Raw genomic sequence first — 14,515 nt, forward strand, 5'->3', positions numbered from 1 at the left:
TATTGGCAACTATCGCATATCAAATACCGGTACACCTCCAAACACAAACACATATGCAACACCACAAACATATGCAACACCACGAACATACATAGATCTAGCTAGGCCGTAAAAAGTGCATGTGCACATTGTTGTAAGGAGAACAACCTAAATATAGCTTCCCCCCTTACTTACCTATTAAAACAAGGTAATTTAACCACTTAATTTGAATGAATCTATGGTGGAAATGAGGTGAAAAAGAGGAGGCACCCGAGACAAGGAGGAGGTGGAGAGAATGAAGTGGGGAGAAAGTGAGTGTGTGGGTAGGAGAGGCTGTCCCAAATATCTTGTTGCTGCCCACTTACTAATGGCGCACCTCTTGCGTGGTGCGCCATTAGTACTTACAACTACTAATGGCGCACTTAAGCAGGATGCGCCATTAGTATGTTTGGATAGGCGCACTAGTTCAAAAAAAAAATTCTATACTAATGGCGCACCCACTGCCTGGTGCGCCATTAGTAGTTACAACTACTAATGGCGCACTTGGGCAGGATGCGCCATTAGTATGTTTGGATAGGCGCACTAGTTCAAAAAAAATTCTATACTAATGGCGCACCTGCTGCCTGGTGCGCCATTAGTAGTTACAACTACTAATGGCGCACTTTGCCGGGATGCGCCATTAGTATGTTTGGACAGGCGCACTAGTTAAAAAAAATTTGATACTAATGGCGCACCCGTAGCATGGTGCGCCATTAGTTGTTTAAACTCTAATGGCGCATCAGATTGTGGTGCGCCATTAGTATATACTAATGGCGCACCATCTTTCTGGTGCGCCATTAGTGTCAATCCCATCTATAGCCATTTTCCTAGTAGTGAGGTGGACCCGGGGTCCACTGTCAGTCTCCTCTTCTCCCTCTGGCTCTCCCTTCTTCCTCTCTCCCGCGCGCTTTCTCGCGCTTTCTCCACCGGCGATGCCTAATGCATAGGGCATCTAGGCCGTACCGTGGTAGTGCGCGGCGTGCTAGCTGCCGGTGCAGCGTGCACTCACCTCGCGGGCCAGCGTGCTGTCGGCACTGCTCGCGGATTTGACTCCGAACACCGGCGTTCGGCGACGAGCGGCGTTGGTGGACTTCGCCCACCGTACACCGAGCTCGAGCTATAAAAACGGCCGGGGTGACTCTCTCTTCTTCCTCACACCTGGCCTCACTTCTCCTCCTCCTTCTTTCTCCATTACTGCTTACAGTAGCTCGGGTGAGGCTCTAATGGCGGAGGCGATGCCGGACTGGTTTATGATCCTGATATGCGGAGGGCTGGCGACACTGCTGGGGCTCTTTGTGCTCCTGTGCGCGATGATCTTCGACGAGTGTCGCGACGCTGCGGCTCGGGTGTTGGCTCTCCGCGGTGGTGGTGATCATGAGGAGTAGATGGAGTGTGCCGGGTGCTAACTGTTGTTAGGGGGTGATTAGCTGGATGTAACACCGTTGCAAGGTTTTGCAAACAGTGTATGTGTCCGAATGATTATGGTTGTGAGTCTGCTGCGTGGGGCTGTGTGAAATTAATTAATCCATGTCGTGAGAAGGGGCAGGTGTAGCAACTCAGGGAAAAGAAATCTCACTCCAGGATTTTGCGAGGGAAAAACAGTTAATTTAAAGGAGCATGAACCACAACAAAAACTACACACATTAGTAGAATCCAAAATAATTGACTCGTCGCACAAATTTGGGGTACCATGCATAAGATACACGCAAATATAAATGCTGCAAAAACAAATACAGTAGTGACGTCTAAAATGAAAACGATAACTGGACGGGGTCCTGATAAAATGTCTCTGGTAAAGGAATACACTCCTCTTCTATCGGAGGAAGTGGATTGACCAGTCGATGTATGCGCCTCTCCGGGTCGGGTCTCAGTGGTCTGCCGATGGCAATCTGAGGATTTAAATCTGCGAGGCTCTAGAGATAATCCATCACTCGCTGGTTCAAATGCTCTTGAGCAATGATGTACTGGATAAGGTTGGCCAGAACTGGGTCTCTCTCAATACGTCCACCGGGAAAATATGTTACTTCTCCGGGTGCTGCACGACTCGGAAAGTAATAATATCCTCGTTCGCGGGCATAGGGTACTGCGGATCGAAGACGAGCAATCGCTTCTTTCGCAGCAGCTTCTATGGCCAGGTGTGGGGTTGGCATAGATTTCCCCACGAAGGAAACTTCCGTTGGATCTTGATTGGAGTCTACGGGAGGGATGTGTACTGCTGCCCAATATTCCGAGGTGGATGGAGTGATCCTTGATTTGAACAGCTCGTACTGAGGTGGCTGGGTAGAACACATGGTACTGCGGGTAAAATCCCACAATATTTTGACAAAGCTACATGGGGTTGCATCTGGGGTTCTCAGATGAATGCTGGGGCTCGGCATGACAGGAAAAAGTGCGAGCGTGGTGCACAAGGTGAGGGTTGCTGGGTAAGGTCACAAGGTGGCATTTATATAGCAATGGAGCCGGATCGTTTTACCGTGGTGAAAGGTAATAAATTTGCCAGCTTAGCTCCAAAGGTCGAGTCAGTGTCAGAGATACACATATCTCATAAAGAGACGCGTTACTGTGGTTGTCGTCGGGTTGGTTTCGGTAGTTGTGCCCGGAAAAATATGCAACTATGCGCTGACCAAAAATGCAAGGCTACTATTAAAACAGAGGCACAACGACAGGCTGCGTTAATATACACGGTCGCATGATTACAAAGCGAGGATACACTGAAACTCGGTGCTACTCATACGGCTTAGTCTACCTCGTTTATGTCTAAACGGGCGTGCCTGGTGGATGTCAAGGCTTCTCCACGTGTCTCACTGCCGGGATTAGTCGGAGATGGCGGAGGAACTGCAGGGTCGGGGTAGTGATGATGACCATCGCGGGGATTGTTGGCCACAACCCCGTTGGAGTGTGCTCCCAATATGCGACGAAGCACCTCTGGGGTTATCGCAGCACCTTGGCCGATGGCTGGGGCAGGCCTCAGGGACTCGATCGGGTGTCCAAACAGCACGACTGGGTTGTCGGCGTTGGGCTCGTTTTCTTCTCTCGCCGGAGCTCGACGAACCAGCTCTCCACGAGCTGCGATTAGATCAATAGTGATCTGGTCGAACAGTGCATCTAGTGCTCTTACATAACGCACTAGGTGCAACAATGCGGGGTCCGTCTCGTGATCTCCGTTGGCAACTTGGGGTGGTCTACCATACCCTTCACGTCTGGGGTAGTAGTGGAACGAGCGACAGTTAACTCTTGGCGACAAGTGCCTGAGATGAACTATAGCATCTCGAGCGGCTAGCTGGATGGCTTGTGGCTCAAAGGAAGTTGTCCTTCCGGTGAACCTGTAGGGGCGCTCGGGTGCTAGACCCCTACCGTAGATGTGCACAATGGCCCAGAATTGACGGTCTTCACCGCTCATGGGTCCTTGATACACGACATATTCTGGTGGCTCTTCTAACGCATAGGCACGACGGGTGAGGTTTGCGAGTATGGTCACAAAACCTCCAAGGTTGGTTGCTGTGGTCTCGTTGTGCACTATGGGTCCAGGCATTGTGGCTCGGTTTTGGGGTAGAGGCTGAAGGAAATATGCCCTAGAGGCAATAATAAAGTTATTATTTATTTCCTTATAATCATGATAAATGTTTATTATTCATGCTAGAATTGTATTTTCCGGAAACATAATACATGTGTGAATACATAGACAAACAGAGTGTCACTAGTATGCCTCTACTTGACTAGCTCGTTAATCAAAGATGGTTATGTTTCCTAACCATGAACAATGAGTTGTTATTTGATTAACGAGGTCACATCATTAGTAGAATGATCTGATTGACATGACCCATTCCATTAGCTTAGCACCTGATCGTTTAGTATGTTGCTATTGCTTTCTTCATGACTTATACATGTTCCTATGACTATGAGATTATGCAACTCCCGTTTACCGGAGGAACACTTTGGGTACTACCAAACGTCACAACGTAAATGGGTGATTATAAAGGAGTACTATAGGTGTCTCCAATGGTCGATGTTGGGTTGGCGTATTTCGAGATTAGGATTTGTCACTCCGATTGTCGGAGAGGTATCTCTGGGCCCTCTCGGTAATACACATCACATAAGCCTTGCAAGCATTACAACTAATATGTTAGTTGTGAGATGATGTATTACGGAACGAGTAAAGAGACTTACCGGTAACGAGATTGAACTAGGTATTGGATACCGACGATCGAATCTCGGGCAAGTAACATACCGATGACAAAGGGAACAACGTATGTTGTTATGCGGTCTGACCGATAAAGATCTTCGTAGAATATGTAGGAGCCAATATGGGCATCCAGGTCCCGCTATTGGTTATTGACCAGAGACGTGTCTCGGTCATGTCTACATTGTTCTCGAACCCGTAGGGTCCGCACGCTTAAGGTTACGATGACAGTTATATTATGAGTTTATGCATTTTGATGTACCGAAGGTTGTTCGGAGTCCCGGATGTGATCACGGACATGACGAGGAGTCTCGAAATGGTCGAGACGTAAAGATTGATATATTGGAAGCCTATATTTGGATATCGGAAGTGTTCCGGGTGAAATCGGGATTTTACCGGAATACCGGGAGGGTTACCGGAACCCCCCGGGAGCTATTTGGGCCATAGTGGGCCTTAGTGGAAAAGAGAAGGGGCTGCCCTAGATGGGCTGCGCGCCCCCCCTTCCCCTAGTCCTATTAGGACTAGGAGAGGTGGCCGGTGAAGGAAATATGCCCTAGAGACAATAATAAAGTTATTATTTATTTCCTTATTTCATGATAAATGTTTATTATTCATGCTAGAATTGTATTAACCGGAAACATAATACATGTGTGAATACATAGACAAACAAAGTGTCACTAGTATGCCTCTACTTGACTAGCTCGTTAATCAAAGATGGTTATGTTTCCTAACCATGAACAATGAGTTGTTATTTGATTAACGAGGTCACATCATTAGTAGAATGATCTGATTGACATGACCCATTCCATTAGCTTAGCACCCGATCGTTTAGTATGTTGCTATTGCTTTCTTCATGACTTATACATGTTCCTATGACTATGAGATTATGCAACTCCCGTTTACCGGAGGAACACTTTGGGTACTACCAAACGTCACAACATAACTGGGTGATTATAAAGGAGTACTACAGGTGTCTCCAATGGTCGATGTTGGGTTGGCGTATTTCGAGATTAGGATTTGTCACTCCGATTGTCGGAGAGGTATCTCTGGGCCCTCTCGGTAATACACATCACATAAAGCCTTGCAAGCATTACAACTAATATGTTAGTTGTGAGATGATGTATTACGGAACGAGTAAAGAGACTTGCCGGTAACGAGATTGAACTAGGTATTGGATACCGACGATCGAATCTCGGGCAAGTAACATACCGATGACAAAGGGAACAACGTATGTTGTTATGCGGTCTGACCGATAAAGATCTTCGTAGAATATGTAGGAGCCAATATGGGCATCCAGGTCCCGCTATTGGTTATTGACCAGAGACGTGTCTCGGTCATGTCTACATTGTTCTCGAACCCGTAGGGTCCGCACGCTTAAGGTTACGATGACAGTTATATTATGAGTTTATGCATTTTGATGTACCGAAGGTTGTTCGGAGTCCCGGATGTGGTCACGGACATGACGAGGAGTCTCGAAATGGTCGAGACGTAAAGATTGATATATTGGAAGCCTATGTTTGGACATCGGAAGTGTTCCGGGTGAAATCGGGATTTTACCGGGTTACCGGGAGGTTACCGGAACCCCCCGGGAGCCATATGGGCCTTCATGGGCCTTAGTGGAAAGGAGAAAGGGGCAGCCCAAGGTGGCTGCGCCTCTTCCCCCTCCCCTAGTCCTATTAGGACTAGGAGAAGGTGGCCGACCCCCCTTCTCTCCCTTCCCCTCCGAGGAATCCTAGTTGGACTAGGATTGGAGGAGGAATCCTACTCCCAGAGGGAGTAGGACTCTCCTGCGCCTCCCTCTTTGGCCGGCCAGCCTCCCCTCCTCTCCTCCTTTATATACTGAGGCAGGGGCACCTCTAAACACACAAGTTGACACAAGTTGATCCACGTGATCAATTCCTTAGCCGTGTGCGGTGCCCCCTGCCACCATATTCCTCGATAATACTGTAGCGGAGTTTAGGCGAAGCCCTGCTGCTGTAGTTCATCAAGATCGTCACCACGCCGTCGTGCTGACGGAACTCTTCCCCGACACTTTGCTGGATCGGAGTCCGGGGATCGTCATCGAGCTGAACGTGTGCTCGAACTCGGAGGTGCCGTAGTTTCGGTGCTTGATCGGTTGGATCGTGAAGACGTACGACTACTTCCTCTACGTCGTGTCATCGCTTCCGCAGTCGGTCTGCGTTGGGTACGTAGACAACACTCTCCTCTCGTTGCTATGCATCACATGATCCTGTGTGCGCGTAGGAAAATTTTGAAATTACTACGAAATCCCAACAGTGGCATCCGAGCCTGGTTATTGATGTTGATGTTATATGCACGAGTAGAACACAAGTGAGTTGTGGACGATACAAGTCATACTGCCTACCAGCATGTCATATTTTGGTTCGGCGGTATTGTTGGACGAGACGACCCGGACCAACCTTACGCGTACGCTTACGTGAGACCGGTTCCCTCGACGTGCTTTGCACAGAGATGGCTTGCGGGCGACTGCCTCTCCAACTTTAGTTGAACCAAGTATGGCTACGCCCGGTCCTTGCGAAGGTTAAAACGGAGTCTATTTGACAAACTATCGTTGTGGTTTTGATGCGTAGGTGAGATTGGTTCTTACTTAAGCCCGTAGCAGCCACGTAAAACATGAAACAACAAAGTAGAGGACGTCTAACTTGTTTTTGCAGGGCATGTTGTGATGTGATATGGTCAAAGCATGATGCTGAATTTTATTGTATGAGATGATCATGTTTTGTAACCGAGTTATCGGCAACTGGCAGGAGCCATATGGTTGTCGCTTTATTGTATGCAATGCAATCGCGATGTAATGCTTTACTTTATTACTAAACGGTAGTGATAGTCGTGGAAGCATAAGATTGGCGAGACGACAACAATGCTACGATGGAGATCAAGGTGTCGCGCCGGTGACGATGGTGATCATGACGGTGCTTCGGAGATGGAGATCACAAGCACAAGATGATGATGGCCATATCATATCACTTATATTGATTGCATGTGATGTTTATCTTTTTATGCATCTTATCTTGCTTTGATTGACGGTAGCATTATAAGATGATCTCTCACTAAATTATCAAGAAGTGTTCTCCCTGAGTATGCACCATTGCAAAAGTTCTTCGTGCTGAGACACCACGTGATGATCGGGTGTGATAGGCTCTACGTTCAAATACAACGGGTGCAAAACAGTTGCACACGCAGAATACTCAGGTTAAACTTGACGAGCCTAGCATATGCAGATATGGCCTCGGAACACGGAGACCGAAAGGTCGAGCGTGAATCATATAGTAGATATGATCAACATAATGATGTTCACCGATGAAACTACTCCATCTCACGTGATGATCGGATATGGTTTAGTTGATTTGGATCACGTGATCACTTAGAGGATTAGAGGGATGTCTATCTAAGTGGGAGTTCTTTAATAATATGATTAATTGAACTTAAAATTTATCATGAACTTAGTCCCTGATAGTATCTTGCTTGTTTATGTTGATTGTAGATAGATGGCTCGTGCTGTTGTTCCGTTAAATTTTAATGCGTTCCTTGAGAAAGCAAAGTTGAAAGATGATGGTAGCAATTACACGGACTGGGTCCGTAACTTGAGGATTATCCTCATTGCTGCACAGAAGAATTACGTCCTGGAAGCACCGCTGGGTGCCAGGCCTGCTGCTGGAGCAACGCCAGATGTTATGAACGTCTGGCAGAGCGAAGCTGATGACTACTCGATAGTTCAGTGTGCCATGCTTTACGGCTTAGAATCGGGACTTCAACGACGTTTTGAACGTCATGGAGCATATGAGATGTTCCAGGAGTTGAAGTTAATATTTCAAGCAAATGCCCGGATTGAGAGATATGAAGTCTCCAATAAGTTCTATAGCTGCAAGATGGAAGAGAACAGTTCTGTCAGTGAGCATATACTCAAAATGTCTGGGTATAATAATCACTTGATTCAATTGGGAGTTAATCTTCCGGATGATTGCGTCATTGACAGAATTCTCCAATCACTGCCACCAAGCTACAAGAGCTTCGTGATGAACTATAATATGCAAGGGATGAACAAGACTATTCCCGAGCTCTTCGCAATGCTGAAAGCTGCGGAGGTAGAAATCAAGAAGGAGCATCAAGTGTTGATGGTTAACAAGACCACTAGTTTCAAGAAAAAGGGCAAAGGGAAGAAAAAGGGGAACTTCAAAAAGAACGGCAAGCAAGTTGCTGCTCAAGAGAAGAAACCCAAGTCTAGACCTAAGCCTGAAACTGAGTGCTTCTACAGCAAGCAGACTGGTCACTGGAAGCGGAACTGCCCCAAGTATTTGGCGGATAAGAAGGATGGCAAGGTGAACAAAGGTATATGTGATATACATGTTATTGATGTGTACCTTACCAATGCTCGCAGTAGCACCTGGGTATTTGATACTGGTTCTGTTGCTAATATTTGCAACTCGAAACAGGGACTACAGAATAAGCGGGCACTGGCAAAGGACGAGGTGACGATGCGCGTGGGAAACGGTTCCAAAGTCGATGTGATCGCGGTCGGCACGCTACCTCTACATCTACCTTCGGGATTAATATTAGACCTAAATAATTGTTATTTGGTGCCAGCGTTGAGCATGAACATTATATCTGGATCTTGTTTAATGCGAGACGGTTATTCATTTAAATCAGAGAATAATGGTTGTTCTATTTATATGAGTAATATCTTTTATGGTCATGCACCCTTGAAGAGTGGTCTATTCTTACTAAATCTCGATAGTAGTAATACACATATTCATAATGTTGAAACCAAAAGATGCAGAGTTGATAATGAAAGTGCAACTTATTTGTGGCACTGTCTTTAGGTCATATCGGTGTAAAACGCATGAAGAAACTCCATACTAATGGACTTTTAGAACCACTTGATTATGAATCACTTGGTACTTGCGAACCGTGCCTCATGGGCAAGATGACTAAAACACCGTTCTCCGGTACTATGGAGAGAGCAACAGATTTGTTGGAAATCATACATACCGATGTATGTGGTCCGATGAATATTGAGGCTCGTGGCGGATATCGTTATTTTCTCACCTTCACAGATGATTTGAGCAGATATGGATATATCTACTTAATGAAACATAAGTCTGAAACATTTGAAAAGTTCAAAGAATTTCAGAGTGAAGTTGAAAATCATCGTAACAAGAAAATAAAGTTTCTACGATCTGATCATGGAGGAGAATATTTGAGTTACGAGTTTGGTGTACATTTGAAAAACTGTGGAATAGTTTCGCAACTCATGCCACCCGGAACACCACAGCGTAATGGTGTGTCCGAACGTCGTAATCATACTTTATTAGATATGGTACGATCTATGATGTCTCTTACTGATTTACCGCTATCATTTTGGGGTTATGCTTTAGAGACGGCCGCATTCACGTTAAATAGGGCACCATCAAAATCCGTTGAGACGACGCCTTATGAACTGTGGTTTCGCAAGAAACCAAAGTTGTCGTTTCTTAAAGTTTGGGGCTGCGATGCTTATGTGAAAAAGCTTCAACCTGATAAGCTCGAACCCAAATCGGAGAAATGTGTATTCATAGGATACCCAAAGGAAACTGTTGGGTACACCTTCTATCACAGATCCGAAGGCAAAACATTTGTTGCTAAGAATGGATCATTTCTAGAGAAGGAGTTTCTCTCGAAAGAAGTGAGTGGGAGGAAAGTAGAACTTGACGAGGTAACTGTACCTGCTCCCTTACTGGAAAGTAGTTCATCGCAGAAAACTGTTTCAGTGACACCTACACCAGTTAGTGAGGAAGCCAATGATAATGATCATGAAACTTCAGATCAAGATACTACTGAACTTCGTAGATCAACTAGAGTAAGATCCGCACCAGAGTGGTACGGTAATCCTGTTCTGGAGGTCATGCTACTAGATCATGATGAACCTACGAACTATGAAGAAGCGATGGTGAGCCCAGATTCCGCAAAGTGGCTAGAAGCCATGAAATCTGAGATGGGATCCATGTATGAGAACAAAGTATGGACTTTGGTTGACTTGCCCGATGATCGGCAAGCGATTGAGAATAAATGGATCTTTAAGAAGAAGACTGACGCTGATGGTAATGTTACTGGCTACAAAGCTCGACTTGTCGCAAAAGGTTTTCGGCAAGTTCAAGGAATTGACTACGATGAGACCTTCTCACCCGTAGCGATGCTTAAGTCCGTCCGAATCATGTTAGCAATTGCCGCATTTTATGATTATGAAATTTGGCAAATGGATGTCAAAACTGCATTCCTGAATGGATTCCTGGAAGAAGAGTTGTATATGATGCAACCAGAAGGTTTTGTCGATCCAAAGGGAGCTAACAAAGTGTGCAAGCTCCAGCGATCCATTTATGGACTGGTGCAAGCCTCTCGGAGTTGGAATAAACGTTTTGATAGGGTGATCAAAGCATTTGGTTTTATACAGACTTTTGGAGAAGCCTGTATTTACAAGAAAGTGAGTGGGAGCTCTGTAGCATTTCTGATATTATATGTGGATGACATATTACTGATTGGAAATGATATAGAATTTCTGGATAGCATAAAGGGATACTTGAATAAAAAAATTTCAATGAAAGACCTCGGTGAAGCTGCTTACATATTAGGCATTAAGATCTATAGAGACAGATCAAGACGCTTAATTGGACTTTCACAAAGCACATACCTTGACAAAATTTTGAAGAAATTCAAAATGGATCAAGCAATGAAAGGGTTCTTGCCTGTGTTACAAGGTGTGAAATTGAGTAAGACTCAATGCCCGACCACTGCAGAAAATAGAGAGAATATGAAAGATGTTCCCTATGCATCAGCCATAGGCTCTATCATGTATGCAATGCTATGTACCAGACCTGATGTGTGCCTTGCTATAAGTTTAGCAGGGAGGTACCAAAGTAATCCAGGAATGGATCACTGGACAGCGGTCAAGAACATCCTGAAATACCTGAAAAGGACTAAGGATATGTTTCTCGTATATGGAAGTGACGAAGAGCTCATCGTAAAAGGTTACGTTGATGCAAGCTTTGACACTGATCCGGACGATTCTAAATCGCAAACCGGATACGTGTTTACATTAAACGGTGGAGCTGTCAGTTGGTGCAGTTCTAAACAAAGCGTCGTAGCGGGATCTACATGTGAAGCGGAATACATAGCTGCTTCGGAAGCAGCAAATGAAGGAGTCTGGATGAAGGAGTTCATATCCGATCTAGGTGTCATACCTAGTGCATCGGGTCCAATGAAAATCTTTTGTGACAATACTGGTGCAATTGCCTTGGCAAAGGAATCCAGATTTCACAAAAGGACCAAACACATCAAGAGACGCTTCAACTCCATCCGGGATCTAGTCCAGGTGGGAGACATAGAGATTTGCAAGATACATACGGATCTGAATGTTGCAGACCCGTTGACTAAGCCTCTTCCACGAGCAAAACATGATCAGCACCAAAGCTCCATGGGTGTTAGATTCATTACAGTGTAATCTAGATTATTGACTCTAGTGCAAGTGGGAGATTGAAGGAAATATGCCCTAGAGGCAATAATAAAGTTATTATTTATTTCCTTATAATCATGATAAATGTTTATTATTCATGCTAGAATTGTATTTACCGGAAACATAATACATGTGTGAATACATAGACAAACAGAGTGTCACTAGTATGCCTCTACTTGACTAGCTCGTTAATCAAAGATGGTTATGTTTCCTAACCATGAACAAATGAGTTGTTATTTGATTAACGAGGTCACATCATTAGTAGAATGATCTGATTGACATGACCCATTCCATTAGCTTAGCACCCGATCGTTTAGTATGTTGCTATTGCTTTCTTCATGACTTATACATGTTCCTATGACTATGAGATTATGCAACTCCCGTTTACCGGAGGAACACTTTGGGTACTACCAAACGTAACAACGTAACTGGGTGATTATAAAGGAGTACTACAGGTGTCTCCAATGGTCGATGTTGGGTTGGCGTATTTCGAGATTAGGATTTGTCACTCCGATTGTCGGAGAGGTATCTCTGGGCCCTCTCGGTAATACACATCACATAAGCCTTGCAAGCATTACAACTAATATGTTAGTTGTGAGATGATGTATTACGGAATGAGTAAAGAGACTTGCCGGTAACGAGATTGAACTAGGTATTGGATACCGACGATCAAATCTCGGGCAAGTAACATACCGATGACAAAGGGAACAACGTATGTTGTTATGCGGTCTGACCGATAAAGATCTTCGTAGAATATGTAGGAGCCAATATGGGCATCCAGGTCCCGCTATTGGTTATTGACCAGAGACATGTCTCGGTCATGTCTACATTGTTCTCGAACCCGTAGGGTCCGCACGCTTAAGGTTACGATGACAGTTATATTATGAGTTTATGCATTTTGATGTACCGAAGGTTGTTCGGAGTCCCGGATGTGATCACGGACATGACGAGGAGTCTCGAAATGGTTGAGACGTAAAGATTGATATATTGGAAGCCTATGTTTGGACATCGGAAGTGTTCCGGGTGAAATCGGGATTTTACCGGGTTACCGGGAGGTTACCGGAACCCCCCGGGAGCCATATGGGCCTTCATGGGCCTTAGTGGAAAGGAGAAAGGGGCAGCCCAAGGTGGCTGCGCCTCTTCCCCCTCCCCTAGTCCTATTAGGACTAGGAGAAGGTGGCCGGCCCCCCTCTCTCCCTTCCCCTCCGAGGAATCCTAGTTGGACTAGGATTGGGGGGAGGAATCCTACTCCCAGAGGGAGTAGGACTCTCCTGCGCCTCCCTCTATGGCCGGCCAGCCTCCCCTCCTCTCCTCCTTTATATACTGAGGCAGGGGCACCTCTAAACACACAAGTTGACACAAGTTGATCCACGTGATCAATTCCTTAGCCGTGTGCGGTGCCCCCTGCCACCATATTCCTCGATAATACTGTAGCGGAGTTTAGGCGAAGCCCTGCTGCTGTAGTTCATCAAGATCGTCACCACGCCGTCGTGCTGACGGAACTCTTCCCCGACACTTTGCTGGATCGGAGTCCGGGGATCGTCATCGAGCTGAACGTGTGCTCGAACTCGGAGGTGCCGTAGTTTCGGTGCTTGATCGGTTGGATCGTGAAGACGTACGACTACTTCCTCTACGTCGTGTCATCGCTTCCGCAGTCGGTCTGCGTTGGGTACGTAGACAACACTCTCCTCTCGTTGCTATGCATCACATGATCCTGTGTGCGCGTAGGAAAATTTTGAAATTACTACGAAATCCCAACAGAGGCTGTGATGTGCTGTGTTGGGACTAGCGTGCCCTTTTATAGGGAAAAAGGGGCAGAGTCTTGCTTCCCACGCTTGCGAGAAAGGACTATTTAGGGGCCGGTGACTGGCGCATGAGTGACAGGTTAGGTTGATAGGTTGGGCACCGACTGCCAAAAGGTGTTGGGTCACTGTGTTGCTATCTTGCACGAGAAGCTTGGTTGGGGTTTAGTTAAGGTCTAGTGGGTTGGTTTGCCTAAGTTTATTGACCTGGCTAAGATAGGGTTAGCCAATGGTCAGCCTGGCTCTGATACCAAGTCTGTCATGACCGGTTCTCCGGACATAAATTTCCAGAAAAGACCGTCGTGCTCATCAGCCCCAGGATTACTGTTAGCTGATGAGGCTCCAACTTGATACAAAAATTCCAAGCAGATTACAACATATGTAGTACAAGACCATTCTGGCCTGTGAGTACAACAAACGGTTTCTAGTGGTTGATGGCGGAAGCGGTTTGTGAAACATCAGTGTCTATGGGGCTCCATTTCCCACAGGAACAACTGGCCAGGTTAACTCCTATCTTCACGAGGCTGCTATCTCCATTGTGTGGGTTCCGGGGCTGGCATCGCGTCGCTCCTCTCCGAGCGAGAAAATCTGGCCAAGACAATAGCCAGGGACAAGCAAGTGACTACTTTGAATGTACTCGCAAACATTATGAACACAGGTATAATATAACAATGATGTGCTGAAAATATTTTATGCTCATGACGTCAGTCATAAAAGATAAATGAAACTCTGATGCGTGCAAGCAAGTTATTTATAAAAACGCAATAACATGGTAGTATAAAAATTTATGAAACAAATAACAAGCAATGCCACAGTCGGGCGTCTTAGCGACACCACATAAAGGGCTTTAAAAGATATGCCACAGTCGGGCGTCTGAGCGACACCACATAAAGGGCTTTAAAAGAAATGCCACAGTCGGGCGTCTGAGCGACACCACATAAAGGGTTTTAAAAGAAATGCCACAGTCGGGTGTCTGAGCGACACCACATAAAGGGCTTTAAAAGAAAT

The sequence above is a fragment of the Triticum dicoccoides genome, chromosome 3A (assembly GCF_002162155.2).
Source record: "Triticum dicoccoides isolate Atlit2015 ecotype Zavitan chromosome 3A, WEW_v2.0, whole genome shotgun sequence".
NCBI lineage: Eukaryota > Viridiplantae > Streptophyta > Magnoliopsida > Poales > Poaceae > Triticum > Triticum dicoccoides.